At 44.2% G+C, this 11,669-nt stretch overlaps 1 pseudogene; it reads left to right on the plus strand.

Moving 5' to 3' along the window:
- Positions 1–1,461: 1,461 nt before the first annotated feature.
- LOC100687018 lies at positions 1,462–1,781 on the plus strand (annotated as a pseudogene).
- Positions 1,782–11,669: the final 9,888 nt, after the last annotated feature.

Raw genomic sequence — 11,669 nt, forward strand, 5'->3', positions numbered from 1 at the left:
CCCTTGTAAACCTGAAGCTACAGTTTCATGATGGTTCATGTGTAATTTTTCCACACCTTTTGAAGGTCCTGCAGAGGGTCCAAGGGGTCAGGCCAGGGCATCGTCCTTCTTTGTGGAGCCGGGGGCCAGGAGGGCAGCCTCCTGGCCTCTTGTCTTGGTTGCTTTTCCCCAGGGGGATGACCACCGAGACTCCTTGAGGAGCCACTGTTCTGAGGGTTGGTCCGCATGTCAACTCTTTTAATATCACAGCTCTGTCTGCCAGCTATGGTTAATAGCACGATTCCCATTTTAGACAGAAGGAGACTGAAGCACATAAAGGAGAGCTGACTTGTCCAAGGTGGGGGTTGAGGCCAGGCTGTCCAGCTCCAGTTTGGTTCTGGTTCTGAACTGACCTGCCATCATGCCTCTGCAGAGACCCCTGGATAAGAGCAGGGCCAGAGGAGGAATATGTGATGGAAAAGGAAGCTTTGGAGTTTGACAATATGAAACTAGAGCCCCCCTGCCTCCCTGAGCCTGTGTTGCTTAAGGTCTCTGGGCCTCCGTTTCCCGATCTAAAGTGTGGTGACCATAATGAACTCATATGCTATTGTGAGCATTAAATGACATGCACATGCAAATGCCTGCATACAGCAGGCACTCAGCACATGGTGGCCCCTCCTAAGGATAATGCACTCACCCAGCCAGGGCTTTCACAAAATGTTGTCACAGATCTAGGCCTTTGGCTGGTAAACAGTCTTGAGGACAGGAGCCAGCACGGTGTTATAGAAAGTGCTCTGGATGAAGAATTAGGAGCCCTGCATTTAAGCTTCAGTTCTCTCACCTATTTGCTTTGGGCAGATACTCCTTGTCCCTAAGCTGAGTATCCCTCCCCATAAAATGGGGGTAAGGAGACTTGTCTGACCAGATAATCTGGGATCAGTCCCAGCTCTGACATTCTAAGATTCCTTGAGGTAGGAGAGACTCATTTAGTCATTCAACAAACACTCAAAGTGCCCACAGTGGAGACAGCACTGCAGGAACTGAAACATCTACGGTACAACATGTCTTCAGGAAGGGGGAAAGAAATTTGCTGGGAAGTGGTTATTTTTTATTAAAATCTATGTGCAAGTGGATATCCAGAGGTAATAAAAACAAAGAAAACCCAAAACCTTCCATCCATACCTCATACCATGTGAATAAAAATTAACTCCTATTGGAGAGAGGGCACGTCTTCCTTGTGAGCTGCCACCTTTGTTTCACACTCAATGGAAGAGCAATTTAAAAATGAGTGGTGTAGGGGCACCTGGGTGGCTCAGTGGTTGAGCATCTGCCTTTGGCTCAGGTCGTGGTCCCAGGGTCCTGGGATCACGTCCTGCGTCAGGCTCCCTACAGGGAGCCTGCTTCTCCCTCTGCCTATGTTTCTGCCTCTCTCTCTGTCTCTCATGAATAAATAAATAAAATCCTTAATTTTTTTTTAAAAAAATGAGTGATGCTGAGAAGGGCAAGATGGTTTTTGTTCAGAAGTCCGCCCAGTGCCATACCATGGCAAAGGTTGGTGAGCCCAAGACTGGGCCCAATCTCCATGGTCTATTTGGGCGAAAGACAGGGCAGGCAGCTGGATTTTCTTACACGGATCCCAACAAGAACAAAGGCATCACTGGAGAGAGGAGACACTGGTGGGGTATTTGGAGAATCCCAAGAAGTGCATCCCTGGAACAAAAGTGATCTTTGCTGGCACTAAGAAGACAGGGGACAGGGCAGACTTGATAGCTTATCTCAAAAAGGCAACCAAGGAGCAATAGTTGGCCACGGCCTTACTTATTACAAAACAAAAATGTCTCATGACTTTAAGTATGTACCGTATTTAAATTGATCTCTACACCAGAATTCAGATCATGAATGGCTGATAGAATATTTCTTTCGGACAGTCCTGATTTAAATGAGATTGGCTTGTGGCTAAATGCAGGTGATCAGCTTTCTGAGCTTTGCTAGGAATTATTCTGGTTCAGCAAGTGTTCTCACTGTTTTCCTTTTCTGAAGATATGATTGGAATTGATTAGTAACGTTCAGCTTTTCCCAGAGATGGTAAACGCCATCTCTAAACCTGTAGGAGATTGATTTTATATTTAGATTTATATAACTGGTTATATTGCTATATTTCAACTGAGGAAATCCCTTCAGCGTGGCAGAGAACAGCAAGACTCAGCTGTGTTTCACACGTTATGTTCATTTGCCTGTTAACGCCAAGGGCTGACCATAAGTTGGCAATATCCACTTTCTCTTCATAGTCTTAATTATGCCAATTTAATGAACGTTCCCTGCATCTAAAATATTGCTTTTTGCTTCATGAAAGTCACTCTAATGTGGTTTGTGTATAGTATTAAATAAAGAATATTTAGCACTTTCCACATTTTGTAGATGATCTATAAGTTCAGATGCTTTTAAAATTCAACGTGAGGGGCACCTGGGTGGCTCATGGTTAAGCATCTGCCTTTGGCTCGGGTCATGGTCCCAGGGTCCTGGGATCAAGTCCCGCATTGGGCTCCCTGCAGGGAGCCTGCTTCTCCCTCTGCCTGTGTCTCTGCCTCTCTCTGTGTGTCTCTCATAAATAAATAAATAAATAAATAAATAAATAAATAAATAAATAAATAAATAAATAAATAAATAAATAAATAAAATCTTTTAAAAAGTAAAATAATATAAATTCAACGTGGCAAGATATGGTAGTAAACTTGGCTTGTGAATTCTTTACTAAGACTAATTTATAATTCAGGATTGTCTTCTGAACAGCTATTCGAAACTACAACTGTAGAATTACCTATATATATGATTGGTAATGGTGCTTCTGGCAACTGGTTAGAGGATTAGAGGAGATTTATCAGCATAAATTTGTAAATTATGTCATAAGGCTTAAGATAATTAAAAATAAAATCATACATCAAAATAAAAATTAACTCATACTGGATCAGAGATCCAAATATAAAACTTAAAACTGTAAGACTTCTTTTTTATTTTAAGATTTATTTATTTATCTGAGGAAAGGAAGGGCAGAAGGAGAAGGAAAGAGAGAATCCCAAGCAGATTTCATTCTGAGCATGAAGGCCAACTCGGGACTCAATCTCCTGACTCCAAGATTATGACCTGAGACAAAATCAAGATGCTTAACCTACTGAGCCACCCAGGCACACCAAAACTATAAGAATTCTTGAAGATAACATTAGGAAAAAACTTCTGTGGTCTTAGATCAGTGAAAGGTTTTTATAGGGCAGCCCAGGTGGCTCAGCGGTTTAGCGCCGCCTGCAGCCCAGGGCCTGATCCTGGAGACCCGGGATCGAGTCCCACATCAGGCTCCCTGCATGGAAGCTGCTTCTCCCTCTGCCTGTGTCTCTGCTTCTCTATCTCTCTCTGTGTCTCTAATGAATAAATAAAAATAATAAAAATAAAATCTTTTTAAAAAAAAGGTTTTTTTAGATAAAAAACCCCAAACCATAAAGGAAAAAATTGATTAATTGGCTTTCATTAATATTAAAGACTTGCTCTCCAAAAACCACCACTAAGAGAATGAAAAGACAAGCAACAAAATAAAGTGTTTGCAAATAACAGCAAATTTAGAGCATTAAAAATAATAAAATAAATGAAACATAATCAAAGTCAATAAAAACAAAAATCATAAAATATTTAAAAAATTAAATGCAAGCAATAAAATGTTTTGCACATCAGGCATCTGATAAAGAGCTCTTTGTCCAGAATTTATAAACTCTCAAAACTCGATAATAAGAAAATAGCCAACCCAGTCTGCAAATGGGCAAAAGATTTGAACAGACACTTCACCAAATAAGGTGCACAGATGGAAAGTAAGCACAAAAAAATGTCCCATATAAAATTGTAAAAATTCAAAAGACCAGCTATATTGTGTTGATGAGCACATGGAATAACTGGAATTCCTGTTGGTAGGAGTGTGAAATAGTACAATAGCTTTAGAAAACAGTTTGGCAGGCACTTGGATGGCTCAGTGGTTGAGCATCTGCCTTTGGCTCAGGGCGTGATCCCGGGGTCCTGGGATCAAGTCGCACATCAGGTTCCCTGCAGGGAGCCTGCTTCTCCCTCTGCCTATGTTTCTGCCTCTCTCTGTCTCTCATGAATAAATAAATAAATAAATAATCTTTAAAAAAAAGAAAAAATAAAGAAAAAAATGATTTGGCATTTCCTTTAAAAGTTGAACATACACCAGCCCAATAATCTAGCCATTCTTCTCTTAGGTTTTTTTCCCAAGAAAAATGAAAACCTATATCCGTACTAAGATTTGTGCATGAATTATCACACCAGTATTATTTGTCATAGCCCCATATGTGAAACAATCCAAATGTCCATTAACAGGTGAGTGGATAAACTATTCAGTGTGATACATCCATGAAATGGAACACCCACTTAGCCACACAAAAAAAATGAGCTATTGATATATGCGACAACATGGATGAATCCCAAAATAATTTTGCTGAGTTAAAGAAGTTAGACAAAAGAGAATACACACTGTGTAATTCAATTTTTTTACAATTGTGGGAAATATAAACTAATCTATAGTGAAGAATGCAAAGCAGTGGTTGCCTGGGGATTGGGGAGTGTGCCAAAACGGGCGGGAGGGAGAGATTTCAAAGGGGCTTTTGGGGGTGATGGATATGTTCATTGTCTTGATTTTGGTTACGGTTTCAACAGTGTATTCATATGTCAAACTGATGAAGCTTTACTTTTCTTATTGGTCTATTTATGGGTTTATCTGTTTTTTTATGAGATATAATTGACCTGTAATGTATTAGTTTCAGTTATATAACATAAAGAAGCGATATTTGTAAGAAACTGTACATTTTAAATAGGTATAATTTATGCTTCACCGGTTCAGGGTAAGAATTTTCTATTTTTAAGATTTATTTATTTATTTTAGAGGGAAAGAGAGAGAGAGAACGTGTGCAGGAGTGGGGGAAAGGGCAGAGGGAGACGAGGATCCCCAAATCTCCAAGCAGACTCCCCACGGAGTGCAGAGCCCAACTCCCACTACCATGCATATGACCTGAGTTGAAACCAAGAGTCGGACACCCAATCGACTGAGCCACCCAGGCACCCCAGGGTGAGAATTTTCTAATAAAACCTTTTCTACTGCCAAAAAAAGAAGAGGTATAGTTTATTGTATGTCAGTTATACCTCAAAAGGTGTTTAAGAAATCAGGGTGCAAATATAGAATTGGTATTGATAGAAAAGGCAAAGTATGTTAGGCCTGAACTATGTTATACAGTTCATGTAAATATGATATAATAAATATAATATGATACCCATTTTGTAAGCACATATGCACGTGCACATATACGTGAATCTAGCAGAATCTTTTACAGTTGAAAATGCACATGTGGGGAGTCCCTGGGTGGCTTAGTGGTTTAGCTCCTGCTTTAGGCCCAGGGCGTGATCCTGGGGTCCCGGGATGGAGTCCCACATCGGGTCCCCTGTATGGAGTCTACTTCTCCCTCTGTCTGTGTCTCTGCTCTCTCTCTCTCTCTTTCTCTCTGTCTTTCATGAATAAATAAATAAATTTTTTTTTAAAACGCACACGTGCCCTTTGTCCGAGGAGTCTTACTTTCAGAGATCCATCCCATACGAGGGAAAAAAATAGCGTGTAAAGTGAGACTACTGTAAGTAGAGGTGCAGGTTGTTCACAGCACAAGGACATGAGGCTGAGGGGTATGTGGAGCTGGAATCCAGCACACACTCTACTTGCCAAGTGAAGTGAGTGCCTTGTTACAGGCCCATGTCTCCTGGAGGGGCACCTTTTGCTGATTTGCATGGAAGTTTTATATGGTCTAGACATAGCCCAGTAGAAGTTTTATATGGTCTAGACACAGCCCAGTAGTGTAAGGATGACTGTCATATCAGGATGATTGTCCGCTGCAGCAAGTCAGAAACCTAGTTTTTTTTACAGAGCAAGGGGTGAAGAAAGTACTGCCAAACAATGTAATGAAAAAGTATGGAGTTTTAACAAGAATGAAGCCGACCTAGAGGATGTCAGAAAGAATTTTAAATGAAGGGAGCGAATTGTGGAAGGCTGTGCTTCAGATGACCACGAGGTCCCCACACACACTCCTTGGAAGCTGCTCAATCATCCCCTTGAGTTTTTGCTTCTATTTTCATTTTCCCTCATGTTTTTCTGAACATTTTCCCTATTGATGGCTGGAAGTCAGTAAGCCAGCCCCGAAAAGCTGTATTTAATGTCTTTTTTTTTTTTTAAATAATCTCTATATGCAACATGCAGCTCAAACCCACAACCCCAAGATCAAGAGTCACATGCTCTACCCACAGCCTACCTACCTACAGGAGCTCCTGTATTTAGTTCTAATTAACAGAAAACATAAATCCCAGACATAGAAACTATTCAGTATATATAAAACAAGGGTTCCTTTTTTAAGCAGAAGGAATGTATTCATGTAAATACATACATACGTATGTACATATATATGTTCCCAGGGGCTTAGAGAAGGCTTATGTTCTGTGTTGGGAGAGGAAATGGAAGTCTATTAACTTTTTTTTCCGCACATTTCAGTTTCATTTGACGTGTTACCATTGGCATGCATTATTTTTGTAATAAAACAAAAGAGTGTATAATAGTTCCTTGTATTATCCTCACTAACTTTTCTGTATGTTAGAAATTACAAAATAAACTTAAGTATTTAGAAACAGACTGAAATAAGAACATTGAAGTGTTGGGGCACCTGGATGGCTCAGTGGTTGAGCGTCTGTCTTTGGCCCAGAGCATGATCCTGAGGTCCTGGGATCAAGTCCCACATGGGGCTCCCTGCATGGAACCTGCTTCTCCCTCTGCCTATGTCTCTGCCTCTCTCTGTGTGTCGCTCATGAATAAAAAAATAAAATCTAGAAAAAAGAAAAAAAGAACATTGAAGTCTTTTTCAAGGAATGAAATACTAAACCAGCGGAACCCCCCTCCTAAACTGCCAACTACACTGAACGACCCCCCATAAAAATACTCAGGCGAAAAACACAAGGAGGTGGGGGGAGCTGGGTGTGACTTCTGGGTTCTGGAATCAGAGCCCTTCTTCACTTGCTGATTCAGGAACAGGGGTCGGGGGGTGGGGGAGGTTTGAGACTGGGGGGCCCATGGATCCTATGTACAGGCTACAGGTAGTCTGTGGACGCCCCCCACCCCAACTTTTTAGGAAAACATTTACATGTGCATTTTTGTGTGTGTCTATTTTTGTGTATCCATAGCTCTTACCAGATTCTCAAGAGGGTCTGCTATGTAAAAATGATTAAAATCCATTGACTTTAAGTTCTGTTTCTTTGGAGAAAAGATTTCAGTGAGTGTGCCTCATGCTGAAAACTCTAGCAGGCAGGAGCGGCATGCTGATTTGTATTAGTATATTCGTTAAAAGATAATTCACAAGAAAACAGAAAAACCTAGAAAGTCATATTAACTAAGATCATCAGTTTTTTTTTTTTTTTTTTAGATCATCAGTTTTTACCTTCTTCATTTCTACTCTCTAAATGTTCTACAGTGAAGACACATTATTTTGGCAATAATAAAATGTTGTTATGAATACATTTATTATTATAAATATAAATATGTATATAGAGGGGTGCATACACAAAGCCCTGGAGGGAACCACACCCAAAATATGAACAGTGTTTATGCCTGAGTGATGGGATTGTGGATTTTACACTCTCTTCTTTGGCTTTATCAGGAGTTCCTATTTGAAGCTTTTTTTTTTTTTTTTAAGATTTTATTTATTTATTCATGAGAGACACAGAGAGAGAGGCAGAGACATAGAGAGAAGCAGGCCCCATACAGGGAGCCCGATGCGGGACTCGGTCCCGGGACTCCAGGATCACAACCTGGGCCGAAGGCAGGCACCCAACCGCTGAGCCACCCAGGCGTCCCACCTATTTGAAGTTATTTTGAAGCAAGAAATCATTTCCCTCCTGGTGATTGGTTTTAAGATCTTTTTATTCTGGGCACCTGGATGGCTCAGTGGTTGAGCTTCTGCCTTTGGCTCAGGGCATGATCCCAGGGTCCTGGAATCGAGTCCCACATGGGGCTCCCCACAGGGAGCCTGCTTCTCCCTCTGCCTGTATCTCTGCCTCTCTGTGTCACTCATGAGTAAATAAATAAAATTTTTTAATTAAAAAAAAAGATTTTTTTATTCTACTCCTGTAATTGGCACCCTCTCACCCCCTTCCAGCCCCTCTCTGCCCAAGTGGCCCCACACTCATCCCCTTGTTTGGGGAAAGAGGGGAACCAGGGCAAGGGGCTTGCCCAGGCATGCCGGCCAGCCGGGCTGACTTTCTTTTGGGGCCCAGCCCCTGAGTCACTTGGGAAAATCTTAAACACACACTCTGGACACTTTACTCTCTCTCCTTCCCTGCGCTCCCCCGGGGGGGGGGGGGGGGGAAGGATGGGGGAGAGAAAAGGTTGAAAGAGCCAGCCATGTAAGGGTTAGACTAGGCCAGGCTCAGACAGGCTGAAGGGGGGAGGGGGCCTTCCCAGATTCAGGGATTTTCCTGGCATCAGAGAAGCCTGGTGAGGATCTGGGAGTTTGGGCGCCAGGCTGTCTGAGCTCCAATTCTTAACCCAAGCTGGTGCTTTCACTGCTCAGGGCCAATAAGAGGTTCTGTGACAGGGCCACCTGGGTGGCTCAGTGGTTGACCATCTGCCTTTGGCTCAGGTCGTGATCCTAGGGTCCTGGGATCGAGTCCCATATCAGGCTCCCCTCCTGGAGCCTCTTTCTCCCTCTGCCTGTGTCTCTGCTTCTCTCTCTGTGTGTGTGTGTGTGTGTCTCATGAATAAACAAATAAAATCTTTAAAAAAATCTTTCTATCTTATGTGATAGACATATTAATAAGAAAGAACATACACCACCACCACCACCACCCCCCACCCCAGTGAAATAGTCATCCAAACGCATGTCATTTCAGGAAGGCCAAGCAAGTGAATGGTAACTTCTGCACGCTGCAGCCACACGGCGGTGGGCTTTGGCAGGTAAAGGAAAACACGAGACCCCTTTGTCAGGACTGGTCTTGTAACGTGTGGGTGTGGAATTGTGCAAGGTCTTTAGTGAAAGGATTCATCCCGAGGTTCACAGGATTGTAAAATTCCAGCAAGGCACTTTATGTGCAGCTCCAAGGTTCATGCCCAGCATTAAACCATACTCAGCGTGCGACTATCCATTTCTGAGAGCAGCTTGACCTCCTGCACCCCGACCCCCAATTCCCCTGACCCCCGCCCCAAACCTTCCCACCACACAGAGAGCAGGGAGGAAGGCAGGGAGCGGGTTTTATGGTCTCTATCTCGGGCATCTAACACAGCGCTCAGAGTGGGCCCCTGTATCTGGTACATTAGTAAATGCCTGACTCTTAGCAAAACCATTTATAGGAGAAAGCTTATGAGTCTGGGCTGTGGATCCCCACAAACCGAGATCGAACCCCAGTTCTAGACTCCCTGGACCACGGATAAGTGATTTCCTCCTCGGGCCTTGTTGTCCTCACGGATAAAGGGTGGGGGGGTTCATAACAATCTCCACAGCACAGGTTGTGGCCAGGGTTAAATGCAAAATGCACTGCAAGGGATTAGCTCAGAGCCTGCTGCACACAGCAGGTGCTCCATAAATGCTCCTGTTCCTCAGGCCCCATGGAGTGGCGGCTGGAACCCTCCACGGGCTCCTCTGGGGTGTGGGAACAATGAAGGGCTCGCCCAGAGGGGGACCAGGGAGCCAGGCCTCCTGAGTGGCTGGCTTCCTGACCTGGATTCTGCTCCTTCCGAGAGAAGAGGTGACACCCTGGCTCACCCCTCCTGGGCCTCAAAGGCTGGGGCTCCCTGTCTCCTTGCCAGAAATTAGCCTATCTCGCCCTGTGAAACTCAGGTGGGTGACTCAGAGGCCAGGCAGGCCACCTTGCTTGCGGCTCACGGGCACGGCCAAGGCGTAGGCCGGGCACACACACCCAGGGCCTGGGACCCCAGGGCCACCAGGGCACCCCTTCGGCACTCTCAGAACAGCCAGCGGAGCCCACCTCCCGCACCCTTCCTCCTCATTCCTTTTATTCCCACTTGTCTGGCCTGTTGTTTTCTCACGGGAGGTGAAACGTGAGAACTGTCCTTAGAAATCATCATGTTTGTCTGGGGGCTGACAGAAGCAGTGAGGGGAGGGGGCTGTGCTCGGCACCGCACACATTTGGCTTCTCACCAGTTCCCCCCTCCAAAATCCCCACTCCCAACTGCCCTCCCACAGGGACGGTGGGCCGGATGTGTTCACAGCGGTTGTTTCTGGAAATAGTCTGGGAGGGTCTTCCTACAGCAGCCGTCCTCCAAAGGTGGATTCCCTGGGGTCCCAGAGACACTTTGTGGGGTCCACAGGTCAAAACACTTTTCCTGATAATATTGAGACGTTCTTTGTCTTTTTCATTCTCATTTTCTGACAAAACTCACTCTCTGGAGCTTTCCTGAAGGTACAGGACATGTGATGTTGCAACAGTTGGGACGCAGGAGTGGACACAAGAAAACAGACACTGGTCTGCAAAAATCTGAAAACAACGCCACTCTTCTCATTACATTTTTTTTTTTAATTTGGGAAACACTATTTCTTTCATTAAAAAAAGATTTTAATTTTATTTATTATATTATAGAGAGAGTGAGGGAGACACAGAGAGAGAGAACGAGAGGGAGGAGGAGTGGAGGGAGAGGATCTCCAGCTGACTCCCCGCGGAGTGCAGAGCCTGAAGCAGGACTTGATCTCATGACCCTGAGATCATGACCTGAGTCCAAACCAAGAGTCGGCCGCTCAACCCCCTGAGCCACTCAGGCACCCCTGGAAAATATGATTTCTTATAAAAATATGTTTTCATGTCAGCATCAAATGAGTTTATTATCCTTACTTTATTTTTATTTTTTATACATTTTATTTATTTTAATTTTTTTCAGGATTTTATTTATTAATTTGAGAGAGAGCACGAGCAGGAGGGAGACAGGGGGTGTGGAGAGGGAAAACCAGACTCCCTGCTGAGATGGGAGCCCATATGGGGCTCAATCCCAGGACCCCGGGATCATGACCTGAGCTGAAGGCAGATGCTTAGCCGACTGAGCCACACGGGTACCCCTATTATCCTTACTTTAAATCAGGGTTTCTCAGCCCTGGCGCTATTGCCATTTTGGTCCTGGTATTTCTGTTGTGGGGGCGGTTCTGTGCATGAAGGACACTGGCAGCACCGGGGCCTCTGCTCGCTAGTCGCCAGCAGCACTCCCTAACCCCGAGCTGTGTTGAACAAAAATGTCTCCAGACATTGCCAAGTGTCCCCTGGAAGGCAAAATTGCCCCCGACTGAGAACTCCCCCTTTGCATGAATTATTAAATGAATTATTACTAAAATTTCTCAGGTGTCATTTCTAACGTGAAAATTAGCAACAGATGTAACCTACAAAAACTCTCAATAGTACTTAAGAATGTCCAGTGGTCTGGAGCCTAAGAAGTTTGAGAACCGCGGCCCTAGTGACACACAAGCCATCACGGGCTTGCTGATAAGGACAGAGGCGGGGCCTGCCCAAGTCGGTCTTGAAGGCCTCTTCCCACAGAGTGAGGGCAGCGATGCGCAGCCCCCTCGCTGAGATGTGAGTTAACACCCCCACGAGGAGGGAGCTACGTTTTC

This window comes from Canis lupus, chromosome 2 (assembly GCF_011100685.1).
Source record: "Canis lupus familiaris isolate Mischka breed German Shepherd chromosome 2, alternate assembly UU_Cfam_GSD_1.0, whole genome shotgun sequence".
NCBI classification, from domain to species: Eukaryota; Metazoa; Chordata; class Mammalia; order Carnivora; family Canidae; genus Canis; species Canis lupus.